We start from the raw sequence: 3,811 nt of genomic DNA, 5'->3' as shown, positions 1-3,811 counted from the left end.
GAAGGTGTGGGAACCCTGGCTTTGATGAATTGGGTTGAGGTTGGGCCACTATTGGGTTGTACTGTTAAGAGAAAAACAAAGTAGATATTTATTTGTTTGAAAGTGATACAAATCTTGCCATTTCAACTTTCATATAACCTACATATATACTGAAGGTTTATTTCACATTACCTGCTTTTATATATGAGACCTATGCATTGCAGTGTAGCTACCATATCTACCTGTGCTAATGCAGCGCCACAGAAACATTCTAAGCATGAAGGATAAAGTATATAAAGGGATTTTCTTTTAACAGAGAACAATTTATTGTTCATTTTCTGTGGATGAAAGAAAGGTACACCTAGTTTTCTTTGTTCGTTTGACCTCAAACACACAAACACACACACACCCACACACACTCACACTCACACAAATCATTTATAGCTAGCTGGTAAGTGACAGATGGACCCATTTTCTCCACCGTTCATGTAACCTTTTCTGTCTGGGGCTATCAAAGGTCACTCAGTCAGACCTGATTTACAGTAAGAGCACGTTTCTGTCTCTGTCTCTGTCTCTCTCTCTGTGTCTCTCTCTGTCTCTCTCTGTCTCTCTCTCTCTGTCTCTGTCTCTCTCTCTCTGTGTCTCTCTCTCTCTCTCTCTGTCTCTGTCTCTCTCTGTCTCTCTCTGTCTCTCTCTCTGTCTCTCTCTCTGTCTCTCTCTCTCTGTCTCTCTCTGCTCTCTCTGTCTCCCTGTCTCTCTATCTCTCTCTCTGTCTCTCTCTCTGTCTCTGTCTCTCTCTCTCTCTGTCTCTCTCTCTCTGTCTCTCTGTCTGTCTCTCTCTCTGTCTCTCTCTGTCTCTGTCTCTCTCTGTCTCTCTCTCTCTCTGTCTCTGTCTGTCTCTCTCTCTCTCTCTCTCTCTCTCGCTCTCTCTCTCTGTCTCTGTCTGTCTGTCTCTCTCTGTCTCTCTCTCTGTCTCTGTCTCTGTCTCTCTCTGTCTCCTCTCTCTCTCTGTCTCTGTCTGTGTCTCTCTCTCTCTCTCTCTCTCTCTCGCTCTCTCTCTCTCTCTCTCTCTGTGTGTGTGTCTCTCTCTCTCTCTCTCTCTCTCTCTCTCTCTCTCTCTCTCTCTCTCTCTCTCTCTCTCTCTCTCTCTCATTTAGCTAACACTCTGTCTAAGTACAGCCTCTTAAAGCTGCTAGCATGGCTGTAGACATTAAGTCTTCTTGTGTATGAGAGTTTCTCTTTGTGAGGTTTCTTTCCCTGTTAAAGGTTTTTTTCGGGTTGAGTTTTTCCTTATCCGAAGCAAGGGTCAAAAGACAGAGGGTCTTATGCAGTACAGATTGTAAGTCCCCTTGAGGTAAATGTGTGGTATTGGGCTATATATATAGAATTGACTTGACTTACAGATCTTGGTTTTGGAAGGAGACAAGGACAGTGTATTCTTTTCTTTCCCCGACACTTCATTAGACGGGAAGAATGATGGGCATGGTGCTGCAAACTACAAAGAGCAGAGGAGAAACAGTTGAGGCAGAAAGAGGCAAGATTTCAAATCAAGCCCTTTTATCATTGTGATAGTTGAGTTTGAAGTGTGAGCTAGTTTGACGAATGCCACCGAGACACAAAAACACAATTGACACGTCATTGTGTCGTTAATGAGCAGAATAACACGTGAGCTCAAAGTAGTGTAAAGCTCATTCATGCGAAAAGCTCTACAATGCTTTCTGTCACACATGATGTCGGGATGTGACGGAAGAAAGGTGGGCACCACATTGGGTTTGAAAAAGAACGTCAAGATTTTCTGGATGAGAAAGAAACAGAACGGGACTTGTGTCTTCTCTTCTTCTTCATAGATGTAGCTGTATTGTATTATCACATCTGTTTTGGAGTGGTGGGCAATGGACATTTTAATCACTCTAATCCTGGTTAAACTTAGAGGAGTGCAGGAATACTGTGGAATAAATAATTTATATCAGTGTCAATGAGTCCCAGAGCTAAACAAAGACAGCTACTCCTGAGAACGAGAGAGTGACTAGTCAGAGTGTGTGTGTGTGTGTGTGTGTGTGTGTTTGGAGCTGTGCTATTAGTTTGATCTAAATACCGTTTGCTATTGACAAAGCTATAACAGTATATCTGTTTTAAGTGACCAGGGGAAATGCAAAAAAAAAAGTCTCATCTCATGTTGATGGAGAGCTGTTTGCACTCTGGGAGAATGGAGAGAAGTTAGATGGAGTAGATGGAGGGCAGGCATAAATGTAGCATTACTCATCCTTTGATGCAGTCGTCTCCATCTCTCGGTTGCACTGCCTCCTCTGATGTCATGCCTCTTTGCATCTCATCTGCATCCATTCATGTACCATTTGTCTCTTTTGACTACACTCAGGTTTCGTGGGTGTCTTGTGTCCTTGGATTTTGCTTCTTTATTACCTCATTTCATCACATTTCCTCTCTCCCTCTTCCTCCCTCTTCTTCATGCGTTTCCTCTCCTTTGTGAGATTGTTATTTGCAAATATTCACAATGTGCTGGCCATGGCCTCGGAAGCTTTAATCTCTCTAATAAACATCCGGACCCTTAATTTGTGTTTGTGAGAGGAACATTGTTTTCTTTTTTTGTGTTTTGAATATGTCAGCAGTGTCGCATTAAAACACCTTTCCAGACTTTATTTGGAAGCCACTGTTCACTATTGATTCATTAGTTAGATCTTTACGCACCAGGTCTGCTGCTTTAGTTTTCAGTATATTCTAACGTGTCTCTCTTTGTGGCTCTATGTGTGTGGGCGTGCATGCTGTAGTGTGGCTGTGTGTCAGGAGCTAAGTGCTTTGAAGTTCATCATGCTGTGTGGCGTTTGGAGAGAACAATAAGAGAGTATTACACTTTCTTGTTAAGCCTCCCTGGGAACAAACAAAAGCAACAATAGAGTACTTGTTGGGTCTTTTCTCCCTCAAAGCTCCAACACGGAGTTACATAAGTTACATGTGCTGATGACACAACCGTCACCAGCCTAAACACCGACGGCGATGAGACGGCGTACAGAGAGTAGGTCAGAGCCCTGACATCCTGGTACAAGGACAACAACCTGCATCTCAACATCAGGAAAAACTTTAGGAGACTAAGAGGACTCCATCTCCATCAACGGGACGGTTCGTTGAACTTCACTGCAGACTGCTTGACACTCTGTTGTTTGTTGTTTCATTCTTGCAAGAATAAAGAGCTCACTTCTTTAACCAAGTATCTTTATTTCAGTATAATAGGTTCACTTCTCACAACCCTTTGGTTTAGTTTGTATCGGCTAAATTCCACAACAGGTGGAGAGAATCAGCAGCTTCAGGTTCCTCGGGGTTGACATCAGTGAGGACGTGACCTGGACTCATCACACAAACACCATCACAAAGACAGCAGCTCTTCTTCCTTCGCAGGCTGCGGAGGTTCAACATGGACCTCAGGATACTGTAGTCTGGTACCGCAGCATCCGCACCAACACCATCCTATTCTATTTAATATGTATACATTCTACTTATTCCTGCGTTTTATTTGCAACATTAGGTCTCTTGAACTATTTGTATTTATTTTCTAACTTTATTTAATTTTAAGTCTGAACTGTACTGTATATTGCATAGCTGTAGGATTTAAGATTTTCATTGCCAACAACTAGCCTGTAGCTTTTGCACATATGACAATAAAGCCTTTGAATATTTGAACATGAAATTACACACTACTCTTTTTCTGCACATTTCCTCTGGGGTGGAATCTATATTTCTACTCTACGTGTAGGATATTGATGGACTGTGTCTGTGAACGTGGTTGTTTTTTAGTGTCTGCATGCACAGGTAGTCTGGC

At 42.4% G+C, this 3,811-nt stretch overlaps 1 long non-coding RNA gene across 1 annotated transcript in view; it reads left to right on the top strand.

Moving 5' to 3' along the window:
- LOC115022138 (uncharacterized) overlaps positions 1-3,167 on the top strand; it is a 15,478-nt gene extending 12,311 nt beyond the window's left edge. Inside the window, exon 4 of the long non-coding RNA XR_003833827.1 lies at positions 2,922-3,167. This is a non-coding gene — a long non-coding RNA (uncharacterized LOC115022138). The remainder of the gene's footprint in view (positions 1-2,921) is intronic.
- Positions 3,168-3,811: the final 644 nt, after the last annotated feature.

The sequence above is a fragment of the Cottoperca gobio genome, chromosome 17, assembly GCF_900634415.1.
Source record: "Cottoperca gobio chromosome 17, fCotGob3.1, whole genome shotgun sequence".
NCBI classification, from domain to species: Eukaryota; Metazoa; Chordata; class Actinopteri; order Perciformes; family Bovichtidae; genus Cottoperca; species Cottoperca gobio.
The sequence above is the reverse complement of the archived record's forward strand: the minus strand, read 5'-3'. Positions and strand labels throughout refer to the sequence as shown.